The 27,058-nt window shown below is 42.6% G+C and overlaps 1 pseudogene across 1 annotated transcript; it reads left to right on the top strand.

Annotated features, from left to right (window-relative positions):
- Positions 1–2,274: 2,274 nt before the first annotated feature.
- Positions 2,275–26,988, top strand: LOC101885631 (5-hydroxytryptamine receptor 3A-like; annotated as a pseudogene). The gene is made up of 10 exons (XR_015481368.1): positions 2,275–2,324; positions 2,412–2,474; positions 2,619–2,755; positions 4,884–4,928; positions 5,770–5,876; positions 8,460–8,629; positions 8,758–8,885; positions 16,548–16,758; positions 24,861–25,010; positions 25,115–26,988. The product of XR_015481368.1 is annotated as a 5-hydroxytryptamine receptor 3A-like (transcript).
- Positions 26,989–27,058: the final 70 nt, after the last annotated feature.

Genomic DNA, 27,058 nt, shown 5'->3' with positions numbered 1-27,058 from the left:
TACCTAAATGTAAGGATTTTTCTATAGGCTACCACTGTAATATCTTTATTTACAAATGATGTATAAATAAATAAATAAATAAGAGGTCTAAATGGTGGCCAAAAGAGCTTAACATGCTGCAATTTAAGAAAACACATGCGATTTCACGCGGCTGCCATTTTAATCAGTGAAATCGAGACGAAACCAGGAAGTATCGCCTGAGTCACAGAGGAATGTTGTGTACCTGGCTGTATATCTTATCAGTGAAGAGACAGAAATGTATAATGTCACCGCCTTCCGAGTCCGAGGTCCGTTCTGAATGAAAAGTAAAAATAAAAAGGGATATTGGACTTAAGGGAAGTTAAGGGAAATGACATTAGTTAGCTAACATTATTTTTCCCCCAAACACACGGTTTAGATGCCTTTTATCAAACTTAAGTTAATGAACTGATTCTTTCACTACATTAGAGTTGTCACTATACAAAATTTGGGTGCTGAAATTTAAAAACATCCATTTCTCGTTAACATTTAAGGCACTGTTGATGGCGTTCTTAAAAAGCGCTGATTTGCCATTGTGTTCACGTGCTCAACAGAAATGACTGTGATTGGCCGCGAAGGTCATCAGAATTCACTGAACTTCACCGATATTTACCGAGTGCAAACACGGACGAGCGATCCACTGATAAATACACTGATCTTCACAGCTTTAAAACGCTACAATGTTCTTCTATCTGTAAAGAGCGGTATACTGATTGCCTTCACAGCCAATCACAGTCATTTCTGTTGAGCATATATCGGCGTTTATGAACGCGCTCAACGGCGTTTAATTGTTAGCGGGAAATGGACGTTTTTAAAAGTTCAGTATCGGGACAACACTATTACAGACAGCACGAGGATGTGCTACAAAGGACTGTATTGTTTTATCGCTCACCAGGTTGCATTGGCTGAAGCAGAGAAGCGTCCCCACGGTGTTTACATGCTGTCATGATCTGAAGCCTCGGAGGACACTTAAGCATAAAGACATTAAAGAGATTGTAATGTTGTTTGATGCCTAATATGCTTTTAAATGTTAAAATAAACTGAACTGAAATATATTAAAGTTATGTTTACACATGAATTCACGGCAACAGCTGGAGGTTTGTAGTACACAGCATGTCGTTGCAATGTTTACAATGCTGATTATATACTTCCGGGGTTCTTTCCACCGCAGCCTCGCTTTCGTGTTTTAAAATGATCACAACACAAACTGAAGAAATGCGTATCTGTATTGTACATGGAGGTTCAATGCTAAAATTTGTCATAAAAAAAGAGGCGGCGGCATGATCCAGCACTGCTCCAGAGGCACCAGCAGCTGCACAGGTACGGACACAGGACCGTCCTGCTTTACAGGTGCAGAGAGGGTTTTATACCTTCCCTTTTGTAAATGTTTAAAATTAGAAATGCTTCTGCAAAAGACCAGTGACCTTCTTGCGCCACCCTGCTGAAAAATCCAGCTTAAACCAGCCTAGGCTGGTTGGCTGGTTTTAGCTGGTTGACCAGCCTGGTTTTAGAGGGGTTTTGGCCATTTCCAGGCTCGTTTCCTGCCATTTCCAGCCTGGTCTTAGCTGGTCAGGCTGAAAAATGACCATCTAAATCCAGCTAAAACCAGCTTGACCAGCCTGGTTTAAGCTGGACATAGCTGGTTTTGGCTGGACTCACAGTCTGGCTAGACTGGTCAAGCTGGTTTTAGCTGGTCATCTCCAGAAAACCAGCCTGGAAATGACCAAAACCCCTCTAAAACCAGGCTGGTCAACCAGCTAAAACCAGCCAACCAGCCTAGGCTGGTTTAAGCCGGATTTTTCTGTAGGGCACCATGCTGCCCCATGAATATTTAAGCATAAATAAATTGTGTGCTTTTGTTCCCCTGTGGGGACACCACAGTAAAATTTCGCATAGGGCAACTTTTTGGCCATCAAAAGTGTCATCACCATCAGAGTTTGTACAGCTGTCTTGAGGCAACTGTACGATGTTATCATATCAATATATAATAATTTGAATGTTCCGTACGTCCTTTATCATGCTATTTGGTTTGGTTGTGAGGCAAACGAACGCCTGAAGGTTGTTGACACTGGACTGGAAACTGCTTTTGTTCTTATTGTCTTGAAGCCCGTATGGAAGCTCATTAAAATCTCCAAAAGTAAATTAAATAATATGAACTGGATCTGTTTTGTTTGTAGTAATACCGTAAATATGACGTAAAATTCAAAGAGCTCACAGCATTTAAAAAGCCCACTGATTCTTGATCTTATTAACTACAAAGGTGACAGCTGAAATTCACTTTTTGTTTTTCGAGTTGACTAGTAAAGGTAAAGTTGTTGAATTTCTTTAATGTTTATGGAGATATGCTACTTTTACATGTATTTTAAGAACAGCTTTTGTGTGTGTATTTGTAGATACTGAAATGTTTCTTCAACACATGATCTCTTTGTTGCTCCTCATGCGTTCAAGTCCGATTGGTAAACTATTTCTCCAGCTTTACTGAATGTTCTCTAATGTAATTTTACGTAGTTATGTGGTGTTATGTAGTGTGTTAGAATGTTACCGTTCACATAATAGTAATTAAGATTACAATGTGTTTGTCATTTTTTCTGGTCAAACAGTGTTGACAGACCGGTGTGAAGGTAGCTATCGATGTCTGGCTAATGACTTACTTGCTAAGAATATGAAAATTGCACCGCAGGACACATGTTCTGTTCTAGTAACAGTTGCTTCAATGGAATATGAGACATTGTCTTTTGTAAGTACAATATATATATATATTTTTTGTCTCTCTTTGTCTTTGTAGTTAAAAATAACAAAACAAATCTTAAAGCTGCAATTAAGGAGAAAAGTCCTTTAAGCAATTAATAACTCTAAATAAATCTGCAAAGTGTGACCTAAAATTCTAACGTTTTTAGGCTGCAAATTTTAACATTATATTATATATTATTATATAATATAGTAGAAGTAGAGTGTAGTTCTATAAATGCAAATGGTGTAAAAAATTACTGTGTATTTTTGTTCCAGTTTGCCAAACAAAAAAGGTTTTACTTATCATTGTTATTATATTAAAGAGCCCATATTATACATTAAAAAGGGTCATATTTTGGTCTCCAACAACAGACTGATATGCATGCAAGGTCAAAAAACACTTTCAGTTTCTTATAATATGCATTTATTTTTACCTAATTATCCCAGCAACTCCCATAAGATTCGTACAGCGATTAATTTGTTCCCAAACCCCTCCTTAGTGCGAAGATTATCTGCGCCGATTGAAGCGATGGCAGCCTGTTGCGATTGGTAGACAGCGTTCATCGTGAGACAGAGTGAAATGGCTACCAAGGCTTATCAACAATATTGAAGTAGTCAGAGTGCATGGTGTATGTGTCAGCATACCTGCCAACACTCATGTTTTTACGGGGAGTCCTTCGTATTTCAGACCCATCTCCCGACACCCTCCCGTTTTGTTATTTATCCTGAAAAACTCTCGTAATTTCAACCACCACCCCGGTCCTCAGCATTTTGGTATTGTCTGTAAATTCCCTGGGTCGTCAGTATTGGTATAGGATCCGATTGCAGCGGCCGCCCGAAACACGATTCATAGTAGTTACTAACACCACAGTACACAGTACCCGGTTCTCAACAGTGTTATTCAGGAAACTCACCCCTAAACCTAACACCCCTGGTCTCCCAGATTTTCAGGGACAAATGTGTGGTAGGTATGTGTTTGAGCCCAATGCAGGAGTGCATTAAAGCAGTGCAGTTAAACACCAGCATACTGCTCTATTCTTAACCATGACAAACATTCAGTATTATTCCACACTTTTGCAAAAGCTGAACTATTTTGAACCTTGACCGCCGCACATGTGTATGAACAGCTGACGGGGGCCATAGCAACGACAAACGGCAGCGGAATGCGAGCTCACAAATGCATTTAAATCCATAAACAAAGCAGCACGTGTCACGTTTTCAACGTGGCTTTAGACAGGATATGGGAATATAAGAGTTACCAGATAAAGTACAAGCGGTTACAAGTAACAAAACACAAATAAATACATAATGTGCATGCTAAAACCTCAACCACTGACCCTCTCACAGTTTCATGTTTGGGTAGAGAAAATAACACAAACTTTCCCCTCACACTTCCAATAATATCCAGCTGAGCATAGCAGCTTCATGACTTGATTTAACCTGGGTCTGCTACAGTGTTTGTGGGTGGGGCTGCAGGTTTCAATTTTCCTGGTTTTGTGTGCGCAACAATTGGACGGGGCTTAAAGCTGCGGGCACACTAGAGTTTATGTGTGCGAAATTCTGTTGTACGGCGCTGCGAAAAGGGGCGGGATTAAACAAGCTTATTAGACATTTAAAAAAGCAAGCGATTTGCTCCATGTTTTAAATTTCTGTCCTGAGAGGTCATGTTATGATCCTCGATTGGTCTCACGGAGTCAAGTGATGCGATTTCGCAGGTCAGAGTTCACCAAGCTTGAACTTTGCACTGCAGCAACCTGCGAAATTTGACGCATGACCCCACGTTTTTGGTCTGACGCATTCACGTGCGTATGAATAAAAGTATATGGGAGGAAAAGCCCAGTGTGACCGCAGCTTCAGTTTCATATCGACGTCATGCCGAAACGGCTAAAAACTCGTTATCAAGATGATTCATTTGAAGCACTATGAGTGGACTCTTTTATAGATGAATCAATAGTTTTAAACACTGTGCACTTTCAGATTTAAGCCTTAGCTGGATATTTCACTTCACTTAGAGCTGTGTTACAAACTACATGGAAGGTCATTCTCAAAAACCAATAATAGGGGCTCTTTAATACGGATTTGACCTAAATCTTACCTCGAATCTTAATTCTTATTCCATTTGTCACTGTGTTAAGGATACAAAAGAACAGCAGATGAGTTGCCGTGTCAAGGTAAACATGGTGAGTAGATCAACTTTTTTTATTTGACTATTTTTGTGTTTGTTGGCTCAGCTTCAGCAATCCTGACCTTCTAAAGCAGGGGTGTTCAAAAGCACCTCCAAATCACATTCTGTTCAAAGTTTCTCTTTTTGCTTGCTTTTGCCATTGTTTTTTCGTTGGGTTTTGCCAAAGTAGAGTCATTAGCATATTCATACGGGGGAGGAGGCAGGGAGGGGTTTTGCGCTCGTGCATGTTGCGCTCAGTTTCACGTTCATTCGGATGTACAAAGAGATTATGCGTGGGATTCGGCGTACGCAGTGTTTCATACATCTGAATTTTTTACCGCGTACGCAATGTTTTAGTATGATTTCAACGCAAGTCTTCGTACATGAGGCCCCAGCCCTCCAGGGCCGAGTTTGGACAGCCCTGTTCTAAAGGCAGGCATACATGGTCACATTGGGAAAAGTGAAGTAGAAATCATTGATGCTGCTATGATCATGACTCATACCATGTGAGAGGAATTCACAAGCCAAGTAGGTTAATTCCTGTCGATTACTGTAAAGGGTATGTTTATGGTTGGTGAAGATGTTGACCTTGGTATAGGTAATGAAAGCAATGTTTCTCTGTCCAGGTTTTTGGCACAGTATTTAACCTGATTGTTTTGGATTTAGGGTTACAAAACCATGTCAAATGTCACTGCATCCAAATGATCTTCACATAAACCTGACATGTGCAGAGAAATTCGATATTCCAAATATCAGAATTCACAATGAATGATTTCCTAAATGAATGCTCAAAGGGATTGATTTTACAGCAGGAAGGATGTACTATTTATTTATAACAGTCTATTTACTGTCTATAGGGGTGGTCTGACTTCAGTCTAATGTGGACAAAAAAAACATCATATGCTGAAGCAATTATGTTACCAGCTGACAAAATCTGGACTCCTGGGCTAGCTTTGGATAATGCGTAAGTGAATTCAGAATTTTAGTAGGCTATTGTAGTTTTATTGTAGGCTATGAATGGGTAAAGTGGTCTAATGTGGTAAGATTATTTCTTCACCATAATGTTTTTTTTTTCTTTACTCTTGACCCTAGACAACACCTTGTTACCTTTTTAATTTAATTGGTGGGCTGTTCTTAATTTTTTCATTTCACATAACATTTAAGCAACCGAAAACATTTAACCACAATAAATTTGTGTTTTTGTATCTAGTCATTATTAAGAGTGAGCAAAATAATGTTTTTAGATTTGTGGAGGGAAAAATTCATCCCATTCTATAAAGTAAATGAACATTCAGACAACTCATAAGCCAATGCTTCCATTTGAATCAACATGGTTGCCTTGCTAATATGCCATTTCAGTAAAACATGGTATGATAATATTCGAGTCTTCATTTGCATGTTTTTAAATGACAAAAATTAAAATGGATGAATTCTCTAGAAATCTGCTTTGTCTGTTGTCATTAGTTATTATGTTATTCATAACTAGACTAAGTTTAAAGAGTTAGTTTAGTATTTCCTATTACTGGTGTTTTAAAAAAATGTATAGCACATGATAAACATATCAGAAGAAAATGACATTTTCTGCAAATCTGTAACAATAATGTTTACTATTTTTCAGTAAATGTGTAAGGACTTTTGTAGACTGAAATTAGTTCAAACATTTTAGTAACAAGTGAAGCTGCTGCTGCTATTTGTGGCTTCTGAGATTTTAAGAGACTAAGGGCACTATTTTGACGGTCCATGCGCAGAGCGCAAAACGCAGGGCGCAAACGCTTTCAGGGCGTGTCAGAACGCATTTTTGCTAATTTACGGACGGGATAATCCGCTTTGCGCTGCGGCGCATGGTCTAAAAGGGTTGAGTTTATTTTCTTAATGAGTTATGGGTGTGTTTTGAGAATAAACCAATTAGAGTCTCATCTCCCATTCCCTTTAAGACCCAGCTGCGTCGCGCCAAGAGCGCATTCGCTATTTACAGGACACAAAGTAAGTCTAAGTGGAAAAAATGAGCATTTCACAAGCAAACAGTTAACAGTTTTTAACAGAAAACTGTTTAACAGAGCATCTACTGCGTGAGAATGAGAGATAATGGAACTACTTTCACATTCACTCTTGGGAAACCTTTACGCACAGACATCAATTAGCCTATAAATAATTAATCTCGTTTTTTAAGCGCAAAGATTTGTTTTAAAACTATTTCTAAATTCAGTTCTAATTTCTAGCAAACAAATAAATGAACAATAATGACCAAGTGTGGTCAAAATACTGAGTTATTTCCAAATACACCTGCCATGCCCCATATGGTCTAAAACCTGACAGGTGGGCAAATCTAAGCTTTTTAAAAAAAAACAAATATAAATATGGGTATAATAAATAATACTGCTAATAATAATAACATTATACTAAAGCAAATTGTTATGAATGAACTGAAAAAGCCTCCCGAGATGAAGATGACAGAAAAGCAGTGATTTTTCATATTTATGTAGGCTAGAAAATAATATGTTTTGTAATATTTTAATCCTTTTTTAATCCATATTTATATTCTATATTTATTCTTATTATATCATATATATCCTTAATATTAAATTTTTTTCATATGTAAAGATATTTGCCTATTGCTCTCTTGTGCGTATTAAGCAGTGCGTAAGCGAGGCGCAACTCTGCGCCGGAGTTTAGACCGGGTTAGTTTTGGTGGTCTAATGAAAAATCTATTATAGTTTCTCAAAATAGCAACGCGCCAGCGGTCCGCCTCAGAACGCCTTCCTTTTTAGACCAGAACGCCTATGAGCGCACAAATGAGCGCTAATGCATTTGCTATTTAAACAGCGTAGCGCAACGCCTCAAAACTGACTCTTGCCCCAAGCTGAAACTAGCATAAGACTATTGCGCCGCATCTTGCGCCACACTGCGCCGGGTGTATGATAGGGCCCTAAGGGTGCTTTCACTCTAGCACTTCTGGTCCGCACCCGGGTTCGTTTGACGTCATAGTACGGTATGTTTAGCTAGTGTGAACGTGTTTTCTGAACTCAGGTGCGCACCCATGAATCATACCTGAGTCCGCCTGAAAGAGGTGGTCTGGGATACGGTTCATGCCAACTGGTTCACAAACTATCCTTTTGAAAACATTATTCGTGTTTGTGTGTCTGTGTGTGTGTCACGTTTCGTACCTTGGTGACACGCGCTTCCCCAGTTTCCTTTCACCATCCAAAAACATGCAACTTAGGTTAATTGACTAATCCAAATCGGCACCCTAGACATGCTCCTAGTAAGTAGTTATCTCTTAAGAGCAATCACTATCTGTTTATTAGCTACTACAACAGGGGAGTTCTCGAGATCTACCTGAGCTCCAACTCCCCTCTTACCCTGCAAATGCGAGGGAGCCCCGGGCTCGAGGTTCTTATGAGCTCAGGGCTCTCTCCCAGGACAGCACGCCATACAAGCTTTATAATCAATCATCAGCTAAGTGTGAACTCTTGAAACTCTAAAACTGCATTTGTAGTTCTGAGAGGGAATTAAAAGTTTAGCATATGCGCTCTCTTTCTGTAAACAGGATAGATGCAACCTCAAAGCCATACACTGATGATGTAGTTGTGACTTCTTTTGGAAGTGTATCCCATGCTGTTATTCTGCTCATAGCAGTGAGCTGTGATATCAAGCTTTTCACCTATCCCTTTGTGAGTGGGCAATGTCTTGTGGCCATCAATGGTTGGAAAAATGGTGGTAAGATGACATTTTAATGAATAATTTATATATTCTAAATCATTTGATCAGAGACGTTAACTCAAAAAGAAAGGTGTAGAGGCATGACATGACTAACTGCTCAACTTTTTTTCATGGGTTTGATTTAGATTGTGGGATTGTATTATTTTATCCCCGTACTGTAACTACATCGGGAGGAACTCTAAGTGGAGAGTGGATGACGGAGAATGTGGAAATAGCAAAAGAGGATGACATGGAAAACCGCAAATATCTTTTGGTAACTACTGATATTTCTGATTCTTATTTCGTATTTATTGTAAGCATGGCAAAGGTAAAATAAATAAGTTATTAGAAATGAGTTATTAAAACTATTATGTTTAAAAATGTGCTGAAAAACTCCTCTTCATTAAATAGAAATTAGGTGGGCTAGTAATTCAGGGGGGCTAATAATTCTGACTTCAACTGTATATGTACATTAGGTTTTTCTGTAATTGGCAGACTTCTAGTGTTCTAGTGTTATTCATTTGGCTAGAGAACAAAATGTTTAAAGTATTTTTTTTCTTAGTTCTACACTCTAGAGCAGTGGTTCTCAAAGTGGAGGGTGGGACCCCCTGGGGGGTCGCGGGAAAATGACAAGGGGTCGCCTGGTGATTTCTAAAATTCAAATAAATTTGCATAAACTATTTGAAGTAACATTTTATTCATAACCTACAGAAGATAGTTAATAGTTGCGTTAAAGAAACAAAAACATACAAACAAAAATCAGCCATCAGCTTTGAATTTTTATATTAAGATGTAATTAAATTAATAAATGACTAAAAAAAAAAACATTAAATGTTGCATTTATGTCTTCTCAATATGCTCATGTTTATATGGGGCTACAGTTGTGTCTGCATCGTTTATATATTTACAGTATAACCATTTTGAAAAATGGGGGTCGCGAGTCACTGACATTGTTATTTTGGGGATCGCTGGCTGAAAAGTTTGGGAACCCCTGCTCTAGAGCACAGGTGTCAAACTCAGTTCCAAAAGGGCCGCAGCTCTGCACAGTTTAGTTCCAATCCTAATTAAACACATCTGATCAAACTAATTGAGTCCTTCAGGCTTGTTTGAAACCTACAGGTAAGTGTGTTGGAGCAGAGTTGGAACTAAACTGTGCAGGGCTTCGGCCCTCCAGGAATTAAGTTTGACACCCCTGCTCTAGTGTGTAAAAAAAAATTTGTTTGAAGGGCAGTTTGTAAAATGTAAATAAATAATTTGTCAGGGTTCTGCCACTCTGGTCTTTGTAAATTCTTGTTTTGGTGGCAGAGCTCTGACACTACCCATGTCCGGTCCTGTTTCTGTCTCTGTGTGCGCGCGCGCCGTCGTGGGTGTACGCAGAGTGTGCGCGCTTCTGCTTGACGCGGCCGCGCGCGCGCTCTGCGTCCCTCAGACGCGTGCGCTCTTGTACTCGTGTTTGTGTTTTCGTCTGTCAGCAGCATGGTGTTTCATTCCCAGCGTCTCAGTCTTGTTGGTTTCGGTTTTGGTCGGCGCTGGGATGAAGCATGCATGCTGCATATGTGAGCGCATGGTGAGTGTTTTCATTCATCGTGTGCTCGTGTCTTGCGTCTTTTGTCAAAGCACATGGCTCGGTGTTTACATTGGTCACGTGCTTTTGTCGTGTGCTTCAGTGTTGTGTTATGTGAGCGCATGGCTTGTATTGTCTCTCTGTGTCATGCGCTCTCCCGTCTATTGTCTAGTCCCACCCTCCTTGTTAACCCATATTTAGTTAATTGTGTTCACCTGTGTTTCAATTTACTTTTTTGCTTTATAATCCCCCTCATGTTTTCAGTCCTTTGTCAGTTCGTCGTTGCTAGTTTCCTGTCTTGTCCTGCCAGTCCTGCCAGCCCTGTCAAGTTTGTTTTTGCCTTTGTATTCATGTTTTCCCCTTCGGGGTAGTTTTGTTTTGCCTTTTATTTTTATTTTATTATTAATAAATACCCATTGTTTCTTTGCACTTGAGTCCTCGCTCCTTTTCCCCTCACCAACCGTGACAGTACGAACTGACCATAACAGAGGACTCAGCAGAAATATGGGTATCTTCCTTTTCCCATCTCCCAGTTCACGTCCCTCTGCATGCCAGCAGAAGGAACGTTTGGGCAAACTCTTTGGTCTTCATCAAGGGGAATCTTCAGTCAAGGAGTTTGCCTACCAGTTTGTCTACGCAGCAGAGGGGCTTGAGTTTACCACCACAGCACTGAAGGAGGCTTTCAATGCTGGACTCAACAGCCCCCTTCAGGCCTGGGAGATGGGGATGCTGGGGATACTGTCATTCTGGCAGTTTGTGAGCTATTTGTACCACAGCCAGGGAGACGGTGGCCTGCCTCCCCTTGGCCCACCGCCAATCCCGCTCACAGACTGCCAAATCCCCAGTCCTCCGATGACCCACCAACGGAGGAGGAAGAACGGGCCCTCACCTGTCACCCACCTAGAGGTGACTGAACCCACTGCAGCCCATCCAGCAACCACCCTGGCGGCAGCAACATCCCTCGAGGTGCCCGAAACAGACACTGCAACACTTTCAGAGGTAGTGGAGTGCCCAGCAGTGTCTGAAGAGGTGGCCAGCTTCCCGCCACCAAAAATAAGGAAGCGTAGGAGGAGAAAGGGCTCCTCCACCATACTGGCTCCAGCCCCTGAGCGCCCTCCAGTGTCGGCTCCAGCCCCTGAGCGCCCTCCAGTGTCGGCTCCAGCCCCAGAGCGCCCTCCAGTGTCGGCTCCAGCCCCAGAGCGCCCTCCAGTGTCGGCTCCAGCCCCAGAGCGCCCTCCAGTGTCGGCTCCAGCCCCAGAGCGCCCTCCAGTGTCGGCTCCAGCCCCAGAGCGCAGCTCAGTGCCGGTCCCAGTCCGGCTCCTTGCCCTGCCGGCGCCATCCAGACGTCTTGTCCTGCCGGCTTCAGCCCGGCTCCTTGCCCTGCCGGCACCACCCAGACGTCTAGCCCTGCCGGCACCAGCCCGGCTCCTTGCCCTGCCGGCGCCACCCAGACGCCTTGCCCTGCCGGCGCCACCCAGACGCCTTGCCCTGCCGGCGCCACCCAGACGCCTTGCCCAGCCGGCCCCAGCACGGCTCCTTGCCCTGCCGGCGCCACCCAGACGCCTTGCCCTGCCGGCGCCACCCAGACGCCTTGCCCTGCCGGCGCCACCCAGACGCCTTGCCCTGCCGGCGCCACCCAGACGCCTTGCCCAGCCGGCCCCAGCCCGGCTCCTTGCCCTGCCGGCGCCACCCAGACGTCTTGCCCTGCCGGCGCCACCCAGACGTCTCGCCCTGCCGGCGCCACTCAGACGTCTCGCCCAGCCGGCCCCAGCCCGGCTCCTTGCTCTGCCGGCGCCACCCAGACGTCTCGCCCTGCCGGCGCCACCCAGACGTCTCGCCCTGCCGGCGCCACCCAGACGTCTCGCCCTGCCGGCGCCACCCAGACGTCTCGCCCAGCTAGCCCCAGCTCGGCGCCCTGCCCTGCCGGCCCCATCCAGACGTCTCGTCCTGCCGGTCCCAGCCCGACGCCTTGCCCTGCCGGCTCCCCTCTGGTCTCCAGCCCTGCCGGCTCCCCTCTGGTCTCCAGCCCTGCCGGCTCCCCTCTGGTCTCCAGCCCTGCCGGCTCCCCTCTGGTCTCCAGCCCTGCCGGCTCCCCTCTGGTCTCCAGCCCTGCCGGCTCCCCTCTGGTCTCCAGCCCAGCCGGCTCCCCACCGACCTCCTGCCTTGTCTCCCCTGATAGACTCTCCCTGGGTCGTCCCTCCTGCTCCTCCCTGGTGTTCCCTCCCTGCACCCTGGACGGACCCTCCGGCTCCACCTTGGCTCCCTGCCGGGGCCCCCGACCCACTGAATCCACCCTGGACTGTCCCTCCTGATCCTCCCTGGTCTTGCCCTCCCATCCCTCCCTTGTTTGTCTTGTTGGGTCTGGCTTGGCTTCCCTCCCTCCCTCCCTTCATGTCGTCTTGCCTGTTCACCCCCCTGTCTTGTGTCTGTTGATGTTGCCTGTTTTGTTTTCTTGTCTGTCTTGTACCTTGTTGGATGTTCCCTTTAGGGACGCCAGGTGGCGTCCCTTTTGGGGGGGGCTAGTGTCAGGGTTCTGCCACTCTGGTCTTTGTAAATTCTTGTTTTGGTGGCAGAGCTCTGACACTACCCATGTCCGGTCCTGTTTCTGTCTCTGTGTGCGCGCGCGCCGTCGTGGGTGTACGCAGAGTGTGCGCGCTTCTGCTTGACACGGCCGCGCGCGCGCTCTGCGTCCCTCAGACGCGTGCGCTCTTGTACTCGTGTTTGTGTTTTCGTCTGTCAGCAGCATGGTGTTTCATTCCCAGCGTCTCAGTCTTGTTGGTTTCGGTTTTGGTCGGCGCTGGGATGAAGCATGCATGCTGCATATGTGAGCGCATGGTGAGTGTTTTCATTCATCGTGTGCTCGTGTCTTGCGTCTTTTGTCAAAGCACATGGCTCGGTGTTTACATTGGTCACGTGCTTTTGTCGTGTGCTTCAGTGTTGTGTTATGTGAGCGCATGGCTTGTATTGTCTCTCTGTGTCATGCGCTCTCCCGTCTATTGTCTAGTCCCACCCTCCTTGTTAACCCATATTTAGTTAATTGTGTTCACCTGTGTTTCAATTTACTTTTTTGCTTTATAATCCCCCTCATGTTTTCAGTCCTTTGTCAGTTCGTCGTTGCTAGTTTCCTGTCTTGTCCTGCCAGTCCTGCCAGCCCTGTCAAGTTTGTTTTTGCCTTTGTATTCATGTTTTCCCCTTCGGGGTAGTTTTGTTTTGCCTTTTATTTTTATTTTATTATTAATAAATACCCATTGTTTCTTTGCACTTGAGTCCTCGCTCCTTTTCCCCTCACCAACCGTGACATAATTAGTAAAGTCTCTTGATGGCCTGTTTAGCAGAGTCCACCATGAAACAAACATGGTGCTTACAGCTCATTTTTAATGACATTATTGCTAATTGTATTTACAAGTTTTACTTTCCAATTTAAGGTTCAAAATATGTTTCACGAGTTTGTAGCATTTACATAGTTTTGACCACAAGATGTCCCTAGCATATAATGTTTCAAACCCTTAGAAAAAAAATTGCAAAGCAATTGCTTCAGTTTTGCTTCGAAGCTTTGAAAAGCTTCATTTTCCCCCATCACTATTGTGTGCATTTACCGTTGAAATCAGAAGTTTACATACACTCTAAAAAAAGGGACATAACCATTTTTTAAAAAATATCTGATATAAATCACACTAAACGTTTATTATTTTAGACCCGTTAGGATTACCTTATTGATTTACATTTGCTAAATGCCAGAATAATGAGAGAAAAGCATTTAGAGAATTTTTTTAATCAATTTCTAGACATTTTAAAGTTTACACACATTTCCTTGGTATTTTTTAGCTTTGCTTTTAAACTGTATAATTTTGGTCGAATGTTTTGGGTATCCTTCCACAAGCTTCACACAATAGTTTGAAGGAGTTTTGGCCCATTCCTCCTGACATAATTGGTGTAACTGAGTCAGATTTGTTGGCTGTCTTGCTCGCACAAGCTTTTTCAATTTTGCCCACACATTTTATAGGATTGAGAGCAGGGCTTTGTGATGGCCAGTACAAAACATTCACTCTGTTGTCCTTAAAGCACGTTTTTAGCTAATTTGGCAGTATGCTTAGTGTCATGGTCTGTTTGGATGACCCATTTGTGGTCAAGTTTTATTTCCTGGCTGATGTCTTGAGATGTTGCTTCAGTAATGATGTACTTTAATGTTCTTTCTTTATGATGCCATCTATGCTGTGAAGTGGACCAGTCCCTCCTGCAGCAAAACAGCCCCACAACATGATGCTGCCGCCCCCATACTTCACAGTTGGGATGGTGTTCCTAGGCTTGTAAGCTTTCCCCTTTGCCCTTCAAATGTAACACTGGTCATTATGGCCAAACAGTTCAATCTCAGTTCCATCTGACCACAGGACATATCTCCAAAAATTGGTCTTTTTTCCCAGTGTAATTTAGCAAATTGTAATCTGGCTTTTTTGTTGATTCTGGCTTGTTGATTTTCCCATGTTGTCACACAAGGAAGCAGTGTGTCTACAGTTGTGCCTCCAATTAACTCAAATGTTGTCAATTAGCCAATCAGAAACTTCCAAAACCTTGACTCCATCATCTGAGCTTTTTCAGAGGCAGAATAATCTTATTGTGTGTAAACTTGACTTTCAAGAAAAGTGATAACAATTTCTCAACAAATATCTCTCTCATTATTCTATTAAGCAGAACAGAAACACATTTGATAACCCTAACTTACGTAAAAGAGAACAAGTTTAGTCACATTAACATCTCACATTTTTAAATGGTTATGTGCTTTTTTTATACAGTGTATGTAAATTTCTGGTTTCAACTGTATGTGCAGTTGTGCTGTTCATTCAGTGATGACAATGGCTGGATTAAGTCATTCTCATGCAGATACTCAATTTCTTTCATAAGATCAGTGAAATCAGTTTTAATTAACTTATTTTGATCTTGTTTTATGATGATAGTGTGGTGTTGATTTTCACTCAAATTATATTATATATCAAGTAGTACTGCATATTGTTAGTGAGGGGCACAGTATATTTCAGTTGCTGCACAATAGCATGCACACATAGGCACAAATGCAATTGCTGTTTAAACAATGTGGCTCAGTCAGGACATGAAAATTAGACCTTGCGACACATTGCATTGGGGGAATGAAAAGACTCTTAGAGCTCTATTTTGACGGTCCATGCGCAGAGCGCAAAACGCAGGACGCAAACGCTTTCAGAGCGTGTCAGGACGCGTTTTTGCAAATTTAAGGAAGGAAATCTGCCTTGCGCCGCGGCGCATGGTCTAAAAGGGTTGAGTTTATTTTCTTAATGAGTTATAGGTGTGTTTTGAGAATAAACCAATTAGAGTCTCATCTCCCATTCCCTTTAAGAGCCAGCTGCGTCACGCCAAGAGCGCATTCGCTATTTACAGGACACAAAGTAAGTCTAAGTGGAAAAAAATGAGCATTTCACAAGCAAACAGTTAACAGTTTTTAACAGAAAACTGTTTAACAGAGCATCTACTGCGTGAGAATGAGAGATAATGGAACTACTTTCACATTCGCTCTTGGATAGGGAAACCTGTACGCACAGACATCAATTAGTCTATAAATAAATAATTTTGTTTGTTAAGCCTAAATATTCGTTTCAAAACTATTTCTAAATTCAGTTCTAATTTCCAGCAAACGAATAAATGAACAATATTAACAAAATGTGCTCAAAAACCTGAGTTATATCCTAAAACACATGCTGTGCCCCTTACAGGTGAACAAATCTAAGCTTGTTTTTAATAAAACAAATGTAAATATGGATATAATAAATAATACTGCTAATAATAATAACATTATACAAAAGCAAATTGTTATGAATGAACTGAAAAAGCCTCCCGAGATGAAGAAGACATAAAAGCAGTGATTTTTCATATTTATGTAGGCTAGAAAATAATATGTTTTGTAATATTTTAATCCTTTATATTTATATTCTATATCTATTCTTATTATATCCTATATATATCCTTAATATTTAATTTTTTTATATGTAAAGATATTTGCCTATTGCTCTCTTGTAATATTGGTTTGGTGGTTAAAAACAACTGCAACAAAGCTAAAAATTTCTGCCTTTGTATGCGTTCGATTACCTCTCACATGCACTGCACGTGTGAAGACCTGTCCGATCATCTCTTAGTATGTAAATCTACTGTTGACATCACGTTTGAGAGATTTCAGAGGGGGTAAATTGACTGGAGTTGAGGGCTCTAACAGCCTGTGGGATGAAGCTGTTGAGTAGTTAGGGGAGGTGTTTCAAATTCCCCACAGAGTATTGTTCATTTGTGTTTGATGAATGAACGCACTTAATTAAACTAAATGCTATTCTTTCTCCCATCATCTGTAAACAGGTCACTTTATCCATCAATCCTTTCAGTGCTGTTGTGACCCTGATTCTTCCCAGTGCACTAATAATGCTGGCTGACCTGGTGAGCTTTTCTCTGCCAATTCAAGGAGGAGAACGCAACAACCTTAAGGTCACCTTGATGTTGAGCTTGACAATGTTTATCCTCATCCTCAATGATCGTCTCCCCAGTGGTGGGGAATGTACCCCTCTTCTCCGTAAGTAAAAATGAAGAATACATGTCAGTAAGTCAGAGGCGGTAGTTGCAAAATACTTTGTCATTGCAAGCATGGATGTCTTGAAGTGTTGATGATTTTAGTCTTGATTGTCTCTCGCTGACATTGGGAATTTGCTGAAAAATGCACAACAAATGTCAGGTCCTGTTGGTGATTCAAATGAGCTAAAATGAGTTCTAACTGCAAAACACATTGGCAATGACCTAAAGCGACTTACAAGATACAGGGCAATAGGGAGGCTTGGGGAGTAAATGTAAATAAACAGTCTCAGAATGAATAAGCTGAAAACCAGCCTTGAAAATGTGTGATATTGGGTCATTTGCAAAGACTGTAGTAATTACTTATTACTTGCATGCATCTTTGAGCCACAGTTGTTGACAATTGTTTCAAGTGTAGTAACTAGGAAAGACTACCAAAACAAAAACACTCCTTAGAGAGAACAGTCATAGAAGACTTCAGTTCATATACAGAGGAAAAGGCAAAAAATAGAATGAAAAAGGTGTTCAAGAAACTAAAAGCCAACAAACTTAACTTTCTTCATTGAAAGAGTAGACCAATTACCAACCTACGTCATGCATGACTTTACACGGGTCCCTGGTTGCAAAAAAAAAAGATAGGCTGCAATGGGAAAGATGTCGTGTTGTGCAGTAGTGTAACGACGTGGAGATGACATTCACAACAGAAGGTAGGATCCACGTGCAGGTTTATTAGAATTGTCAAGCAAGCAGTGGTCAGTACCAGCATAAACAGATGTATGAGGGCAATCCAGAGTCTAAGTCAAAATAACAGGCAGATGGTCAGAGGCAGGCAGCAAATAGAATTAAATAAATAAACAAAGCAAGGATCAAAACACGGCAAAGGCAGACAAAGGAAACGCGTTGTAATGTCACTATCAGTAAACAAGACTCGGAAATGTGAATGAGTGTGTGTGCTGCTAAAATACTGTGTGAAATCAGTCTTGAAGCAAGATCAGCTGTAGGAGTCTAATCAGTGGAGACTTGGGGCAGGTGTGTGTGTGTGTGTGTGTGGCATGACTGAATATGTAGTCCATTTACTGGCAGATTTGTAGTTCCATGAGTGAGTGTTTACCAGCGACATCTGGTGGTTTGTTCACTGGTGAACATGACAGGTAGGATGCCGAATTCGAGTCCAAAAACAGAAAACTTAACTTTTACCATGCACCACACACTGCTTTAATACCGACTGCAGATGTCTTTGGCTAAATGGGAGCTGAATGAAGTTCAGCTATGCTGAATCATACACATCACTCGTTTTTGATTGCAGAAATGATTTCAGCAAAAACAGTTACTTATGGTTAATTAAACTGCGGACACTGAATGCTAAGAATGAAACGTGAAAGTTACGTTTTTTAAGGTAAATTTGGTTTTATATTCACACATTTATTCAGTGACAACTTGTGACACACTCCCTATATTGTTTACCATGGCACTTTGAATATTCGGTCTAAAATAACCTGCAAGTGTGACTTGAAAACAACATTAGCGCTGTTTATTTGACTGTGAACGATGTTGTATATTGATAGTCATTGGCTGCTGCATGATTTCGCTATTTAGAGTTTGCAAATAATATTTTTATGAAAATATATTATTAAGGAGAAAGTCTGAATGTGCGAATATAAAACCAACTTAACCTCTATGTGTAGGTTCACATACCCTGCCGTACAGGTGAAGTTCACTGTCAGAATGCAGTTGTTTTGCGTGTTGGTGTTTAATTACCCAGGCCTTGTATAATGTTAGCTCCGTCTTGTTTCCTTGTCTTTGGCTAGGCAGAATCTCTGTGTTTAGCTCTTGAATCTGATCATCATGGAGCAATATTTCTTGCACATGACCACAAAAAACAACATTGTTGGCATCCAAAGACTTGTAGGCCTTTAACTTCTCTCTTGTAAAATTACTCGGAGCCTCAATGACATTGTATATTTCGGGCTGGATGCTTGGTCACTTCGTCTTATCCAATATCCATTGGGAGGGTGCTATCGCAAATGGACCTGTCAGATGAAGGCCGATCACTTTAACGTTAATTTTGCAGAATTACTGTGCTTGTCACTGGTTGACGAGATGTTATAATATGCTGTAAGCATTATGTAAATAATATATATAATATGTAAGTAATACATTTTATTTTTCAGACAACAACAAACTTTGCGCTGCATTTGATGTCATTCCCTCGCTGTAAATGCTAGCGCTCCCGGTTGCTTTCTGCTACCTCCCTGCGTGCGCATCCTCAATGTTTACAAACATGGTAATTGGTCTATAGACAGTCTTCTCATAAGGGTGTAATAACAATGACACCCGACAGGGGGCGATACCGCTAAATGCAGAATCCTGGGCTGATACACCACAAGGAAGAGTGAGCGCCTCAGAGAAGGTGAGGGCTGGAAGATGGCTTGCTGGACTCTGGGAGGAGAAGCAGGTGAGCAGCAGGGCTATAACAAAATGGGAGCAGACCTGGTAGCAGAGAAGAGCAAAAATCAAGGACACAAAAACTGACTGGAAGTCAGACTCGACAGGACTCGCAAATCGTTGAGCACACATGAAAACAGAACAACAATCTGACACAGGACAATGATTAGAGAAGGAATACATAGAGAGAAATGATGAGAAACAGACAAGTGACATTAGCTTAATAGAGTAATAGAATGTAAACAGAGGATAGGCGGGGATGTAGAAAGTAAACAGAAGGCATGTAGCTAGTGATCAAAACAAAACATGCTAAGGAAAGACACATAGACAATATGAACAAAACAACAAAAATTAGCTCAGATGATCAAACCAAGGATGTGACAGTACCCCCCCCCCCCCTTTTTTTTTTTTTTTCGAGCGCCACTAGATGATCCAGAAGTGGGCTCACCTTGTCACCAATGGAAGTCATTGATCAGCCTCCTTTCTACGATATCATCTCCTCTCCTCCTGGCTATAGCCCTCCCAGTCCACTAGGTATTGAAAGCCATGACTCCTGTATCTGACATCCAGTAATCTCCTAACAGTTTAGACTATGGAGCCATCCTCTAGACAGAGGGGAGGGGTGAAGGGCTCGGAACAGAGGGAACAAGAGGTTAAATACACAGGTTTAACCCTAGATACATGACAAATTGGGTGTACCCGACCAAGCATAGAAGGAAGCTTGAGGCAAACCGCCAGAGGACTCAATACTTTAGTGATCCGGTGTGGGTCAATGAACCTGGGAGCATTCATAGTGGTGAGCCGGAGTCTGATGATGATCAACTGCTGCTTTGGTCAATCTACTAGCCCAAGCTGAGGCCTCCTTAGCTCTTCTTGCGCTGACACCGTTGGACAAAAGCCAAGGCAGACAGGACTGCAGCTTTGGGTTCCTGTGAGGGAAACAAGGGAGATTGTTGACATCAGGAGCTAGGGTTATGGGATGCCAGGCAGTGGATAGCACATTCCAAATCCTGGTTTGCCCGCTTAGACTGCCCATTGGTCTGAGGATGGAATCCCAACGACAGACTCATAGAGGCCCCGATCTGTCGGCAGAATTCCCTCCGGAACCGGGAGACACACTGGGGGCCCCTATCAGAAACCACATCAACAAGAAGACCGTGAATCCAGAATACGTGGTCCACCACCACCTGAGCAGTCTCCTTGGCTAAAAGGAGCTTGGAGAGGGAAATTAAATGGGCTGCTTTGGAGAAACAGTCCACCCCCTTAAGGCTGACATCCATTCACACACATACACTACAGACAATTTAGCCTACCCAATTCACTTGTACCACATGTCTTTGGACTGTGGGGGGAAACCGGAACATTCGGAGAAAACCCATGTCAACACGGGGAGAACATGCAAACTCCACACAGAAATGCCATCTGGCCCAGCTGAGGCTCAAATAAGCAACCTTCCTGCTGTGAGGTGATTGTGCTACTTATGCGCCACCGTGATGCCCTATTCAGATTTATATAAAACACAAATAAAAGAAAGGCATTAAAAATATATATATTTATAATTCTTTTGAGGCCATTACACAAACAGCCATACCTGTATGTAGGAAAAGTTGCCATTTTTATTTCCTCAATGATCAGGGTTCTAGCAATTTCAATGACATCATGGGGTATAAATCAAGTAAGCAATTAATTTTGATGTAACATTTATCAGACACTTTCGCAGATATTTGTGAGCTATATATGTTGCATGTTACTACCCTATGTGTTGTCTCTTAGAATATTTTTGCCTTGCGATATAAGTTTTATAATTTTTCATATTGTATGTTCTAAAAATGGGTTGGGCCAAACACTATAAAATGGCTCCTGCGTGTCGGCCATTTTAGGAAGTAGTTGTAGTTGTTGAATAGTTGTTGTTTTTGTATTCCCTAACACTCAGGATAACTGACTTTTTTGTAATGCAGGCTGAGTATTGTCATTTGAGTAGTGGCCCATCTGTTTATATGTCAATATTGACAAAGGTCAATATACACAACTAAATGAATGCAGATCTGCTGCGCAAACAACAGCTTTTCATCCAAGATAGGACCATAGAGAGGAATGTCAGCCAGAAATGTTTGGGAAAGTCAGCACAACTCTGACCCTTTATCATCTCACTGATGCCAAAACTGAGCTGACTGTGCTACAAATCCATCCAGAATCAACCTAAATGGGGTTGATGTCTGTGTGTATTTAACTGTGCATTTGGATGTCGAGCAGAGATAACAATTAGCATCCCAAAGTCTTTAGTTTTTATTTAAAGATTTATTTTTGGCTTTATTATTAGATAGGACAGTGTTGACACAGGAAGCGAAGTGGGAGAGAGAGACAGGGGGTAGGGAAATGTCATCGAGCTGGGATTCGAACTTGCGACGCTCTGATGTGCTATTGCACCATATGTCGGCACACTAACCACTAGGCTATTGCACCGACCCAAAGTCTTTAGTTTAAGTTACCCCCCATTAGGCATGGGACGATAACAAATGAAGACCTCAGAAGTCAATAGTTCTTTTAGCTTGGCAGGTTCACGGATCCAAAATATTTGAAATGTTTCTCAAAATAAAACATATTGTGTTATTTTTTTTTTACTTAGATAGTTACCCAGACAAAAGAATGTATTTTAGAGCGGTAATCACAATTACACAAATCAATACCGTGAAATTGTGATATTTTTTATCCAAGGTTATAATACCGTCAGAATCTTATACCGGCCCATGTTCGATTTTGGTAGCGACATCAGGTGACTAAAATTTAACGTTAATTTGCTGATGCTAGCTGACATCGAATACCGACGAACATCAGTAGACGTTTATCTTTGGTTGGTTTTATGTTGTGCACTCATGTTGGAGTTTGACCTCAAGCTGATGTTGGGTTCTGATGTCAACCTGGTTTTCATATACGAACAAAATTCAAAGTTAGGGTGCTTTCACACCTGCCCTATTTCAAGAGTTCACACTTAGCTGATGATTTATAAAAGCTTGTTTGGCATGCTGTCCCGGGAGAGAGCCCCGAGCTCAAGAGATCCTCGAGCCCGGGGCTTCCTCCCGTTGGCAGAGCGAGAGGGGAGCCTGAGCTCGGTGGATCTCAGAACTCCCCGTCTGCGGTAGCTAAGGGAACAGAGGGGTTAGATAAAGGCTTAATTGTTATACGTGTTGAATGCCTTTGGATGGTGGGAGGAAACCGGAGAACCCGGGGAAAACCCACGCGGACATGGGGAGAACATACAAAGTCCTCTGAGAAACGCCCACCGACCCTAAGGGACCAGGGCCGGCAGTGTTCTGCTGTGGGGCTCGCAGTGCTAACCACTGGGCCACCGTGCCGCCCAATCAGAGGTAAAGGAGGAGAATAGGGGAGGAGGGGGGTTTCTTCTAAACAAAGATAAAATGAGCTGGAGACTGTATTTATTTATAGTAGCTTAGGGCTCATATGATTGGAAGATAGTGATTAGCAATTAAGGGACCGGCCATGATAAATCATAAGCACGTGATCCTCTCGAAATTAGTTTATGAATAAACCTCACTTAGTTCGATTGATTCGCACTAGAGTTTTCCTTCTTGGTGCCGTTCGGTTGGGCAGGTGTGAATGCAGCAATCGTACTCGAGTGCGCACCAAAAGTGGACCAAAAAAGCGTACTGAGACCTGCTTGAAGAGGTGGTCTCGGTACGCTTTCAAATGAATCCTGGAGCGGTTCGTTTGTGGTGAGAACATGATCCAAAATAAAACAGACCCAACTGCAAAATGTACTGCACCTTTTGGACTAATCCAGCTGCCATAGGCTGATTCGCTGTGCATTATGGGATATGGAGGAAAAATATTTGTTGACAGCGCTTTACCAACAGAGAGAGAGAGAGAGAGAGAGAAACATTACCTGGTAGATCGTTGGTAATATTTCTGCAAGATGATCATGTGGCAGTTTAGCTAACTTAATTCACGCCTCCTTCTGAAGTGACGAGCGATGCATTAAAACATTGTTTTCCAGCCACGGCCGCACTTCATTTTTGAAATGTATAGTTTGTCTAAAGCAGGGATACAATTAGCCAGCGCAGTCGTCCCTCCATAGTCAAAAGTGACATTTTGTGTCTGCCAGATTTGTTTACTTGCGGGAGTTTGGTGGCATTTTCCTGCACGTGAATTCTGACCAATCAATTTGCAGTTTAGGAAATATATTCAACAACATTTGGCCAATGAGAGATGTGGATTTTGTCAAATGTCTGCATTTTGGTTCTTTTCAACTGGTTTGGACCAAAGCCAGCAGTGTGGTGTGAAAACGACCCAAAGACGGCAGAAAATGCAACAATGTATCCTTTATTGCCCTTGTTCCGGACCAAATGAACTGAACTACAGATGTGAAAACACCCCAAGTCTAAAATTGAAGCCCATTGACGGTTTTTTCAACATCTTGTAGATGTAAAAACATTGGTTTATGTGCATCTTGATATCTCTCAAACATTAGAAGTCCTATAGGAGTGCAAATCACATCTATATTTCATTGGTAGGGCCAAGACCATGAAACATTTTTCATTGAATTCACAATGTGTATGTATATTTGTCTTGTGAATATTGCCACTAAACCAATGTAAAAAAGCACCCTTAGGGGACATAATTTCGTTTTGCATTCATGCGTTTTGTGTAATGTTTCAAAGAGCTTTGAAAGTGGAAAATGAAACGTATCTGTGCTGTCTGGCCCGGTTTGGCACGGAATGGAACGGTTCTGCTTAAAGAATGATTCAGCACGATAGTGGAAAAGCTGCTATTGATGCACCCCTTGATGCTTCTTACATCCTTGTCGCAGCACCAGTGGCACCGACATACATATGCAGATTTGATCCGGTACATACCGGTTACAAAGGTACCGGTGCTATAATGGCACAGGGTTTCTGTACCCAACCCTAGAGGCCATACGTTTTGACAATAAATAAATATTTCTACAAAGAGTTTAATATCTTTTCATGAGTTCACAATTAGCTGATAATTAATTATAAAGCTCTTTTGGCATGCTGTCCTGGGAGACACCAAAAGCTCATAAGATCCTCGAGCCTGGGGCTCCCTCCCGTTTGCAAGGCGAGAGGGGAGTTTGAGCTCAGGTAGATCTCGAGAACTCCCCTGCTGTAGTAGCTAATGAACAGATAGTGATTGCTCTTAAGAGATAACTACTTACTAGGAGAATGTCTATGGTGCCCATTTGGATTAGTCAATTAACTTAAGGAGGAAACCGGGGAACACGGGAGAAACCCACGTGAGCACAGGGAGAACGTGTAAACTCCGCACAAAAACATCGACTGGCTTGCTAAGGACTAGAACCAGTGGCGTTCTTGCTTTGAGGCAACAGTGCTAACCACTGGCCCACAGTGCCACCCATCTCACAAGGAGGAGGAGTAGGGGTGGAAAGGGGGATTCTTCAAAATGAAGATGGCTGTCATATGGTACTTATAGTGGCTTAGAAATCGTCTGATTGGTAATTCATAAATTGAATAATGCGAGACCAGCCGCAAGCAATAATAAGCACGTGATCCACTCGAAATTAGTTTATAATTAAACTTCACTTAGAAAATGTATAATAATGTATACCTTTTTCATTCTAGAAGCAATGCTGCACAAGTTAATAATGTGTCTTGTTTTGCTCCAAAGATTATCACTTCTGCTTCTGTCTGGTTAACCTGGTGCTCAGCATGGTGACATCTTTAGTGCTGACACATCTGTTGACTAGTGACAGCTTCATGGCTTCTACATGTTTAAAGAGAATCAGAAGACAAAACGCCCAGCTGGATCAAAATGAAGGTAAGAGAATACTAAAAATTGCAAAAACACCAATTAAATATCGAAAAACACTCACCGCTTCAGACAGAATGTGGTTAAATGTACATTTATTTTATCTCCATTAGCAGATGCTGGCATGAAAAAACAGTCTAGTGGTTCAGCTAAGGCGTCGCTCCAAAAAATTGTGAACTTTCTGGAAAATGTGGAACAAAAAGAGCAAGTGGCAAACAGCAAGGAAGCGTTTGTGAACTACTTGGATAAATTCTGTTTTTGTTTTTTCTGTTTCTTGACATCCTTTACCTTGTCATTATTGCTATTGTCACAAGAACAAACTTGTGCAAAGCTCAAAAGATACATATCTGGGATTATGAGTCTTATTCCATAGTTGATGAGGGTGTATATTTTAACAATGACACAGAATTTGAAGGAGATTATTAATTTCCACCTCCAATGCTTTGATGCATGAAACAGAATTTGATATTGTTATAAGTGTGTGTGTGTGTGTGTGTGTGTGTGTGTGTATGTGTGTGTGTGTGTGTGTGTGTGTATATACACACACACACACACACCTAGCTTCTTGCCTCTCTGACTGCAGTCTAGCTCCTTGTCCTGCCAGCTTAACCAACTGTTTCTACCTGGTGTGTCCCTATTCCTCCCTGGACTGTCCTTCTGACTCCAGCCTGGCCCTCTGCTGAGGTTCCTGACCCACTCTGTTTCTCCAGCTCCTTCATGGTTCCCCATCTTGAATCTGTAAGCCTCTGATCCTTACCTGTTTTTGCCCTCCCTTCCCTGCCTTTTTTGTTTTGCTTGCTTTGGCTTGGCTTCCCTCCCTCCCGCTCTTCTTAATATACAGTTCACTTTCCAGTCTTGTGTTGTCTGATGTTGCCTGCCTTGTTTTGTCCAGTGGTCTATCATGTATCTTGTAAAGTGCTCCACGTAGGGATGCCAGGTGGCATCCCTTTAGGGGGGCTAGTGTCAGGACTCTGCCACCTCTGTCATGTTTATGACGTGACCCCCAATCCTCCCCCTCCTCTCTTCACTTTTATCCGTGTCACCCCATGCCCCATTCTTCACTTATGTCCATGAGATAAACCCCCTCCTCGCTCGCCCACTCTTGACTTTCGTCCACGTCCAATATCCTCCCCACTCGCTTTTCACTTTCGTGAGGGTGGCATGAACTCTGTGAAGGCGGCATGATCGTCATTTGCCTAGAATGCCAGTTCAGCTTGCTCCAGGCCCTGCTTTGTTGTGTCCCTACTCCTTCCTGGACTGTCCATCTGGCTCCAGCCTGGCCCTCTGCTGGGGTTCCTGGCCCCACTCTGGACTCTTCCTCCAGCTCCTCCCTGGTTCTCCACCTTTAATCTGTAAGCCTCTGATCCTTAACTGTTTTTGCCCTCCCTTCCCTGACTTTTTTGTTTTGCTTGATTTGGCTTGGCTTCCCTCCCTCCCTTCTTAATATACAGTTCACTTTCCAGTCTTGTGTGGTGTTGCCTGCCTTGTTTTGTCCAGTGGTCTGTCATGTATCTTGTTGGGTGTTCGCCTTAGGGATGCCAGGTGGCATCCCATTAAGGGGGGCTAGTTTCAGAACTGTACCACTTCTGTCATGTTTATTCTCGTTTAGGTGGCAGAGTCGAAGAACTGCTCTTGTCTTGTATTAAAAGTTTGTCTTGTTTCTTGTCTTGGTGTTCATATAATTTTCTGTGGCGTGCTGTTCAGGCTATAGATTTCTGTCAAGTTGATTTAATGTCCAATATCCTCCCCACCCGCTTTTCAGTTTCGTGAGGGTGGTATGCACATTGTGAAGGTGGTCATTTGCCTAAATCGCCAGTTCAGCTGGCTCCAGGCCCTGCTTTACCACAAGTAGTGCTGAAATCCTCTTTTTCAATATACGTTTATTCGCACTGTCATTTGAAATGTAAGGCTATTCTTGTATTATTATTTTGTTGTCTTCAATTCTCACAAATAATTAAAGGAAAGTGGATATGTTTGCTTATGCACAGTCATTGTTCATGTCTGGTCTTTGTGAAGCAGGCGTCCTCTTTGACTGCTAGTAATTAGGGCTCTTTTGT

This window comes from Danio rerio, chromosome 3 (assembly GCF_052040795.2).
Source record: "Danio rerio strain M-AB ecotype USA chromosome 3, GRCz13ab, whole genome shotgun sequence".
NCBI lineage: Eukaryota > Metazoa > Chordata > Actinopteri > Cypriniformes > Danionidae > Danio > Danio rerio.
This window is presented reverse-complemented; position numbering and strand designations above follow the sequence as displayed.